Here is a 261-nt window from a genome sequence, read left to right as displayed (position 1 = left end):
AACTGGTTTCTTGAACATGACAAAGAGTTCACTGTACTCCAATGGCCTCCACAGTCACCAGATCTCAGTAGAGCACTTTTGGGATGTGGTGGAACGGGAGATTCACATCATGGATGTGCAGCTGACAAATCTGCAGCAACTGTGTGATGCTATCATGTCAATATGGACCAAAATCTCTGAGGAATGTTTCCAGCACCTTGTTGAATCTATGCCAACAACAATTAGGGCAGTTCTGTGGGCAAAGGGGAGTCCACCCGGGTA

This window comes from Epinephelus moara, chromosome 16 (genome assembly GCF_006386435.1).
Source record: "Epinephelus moara isolate mb chromosome 16, YSFRI_EMoa_1.0, whole genome shotgun sequence".
Taxonomy (NCBI): Eukaryota; Metazoa; Chordata; class Actinopteri; order Perciformes; family Serranidae; genus Epinephelus; species Epinephelus moara.
Note: the sequence above shows the minus strand (reverse complement) of the source record.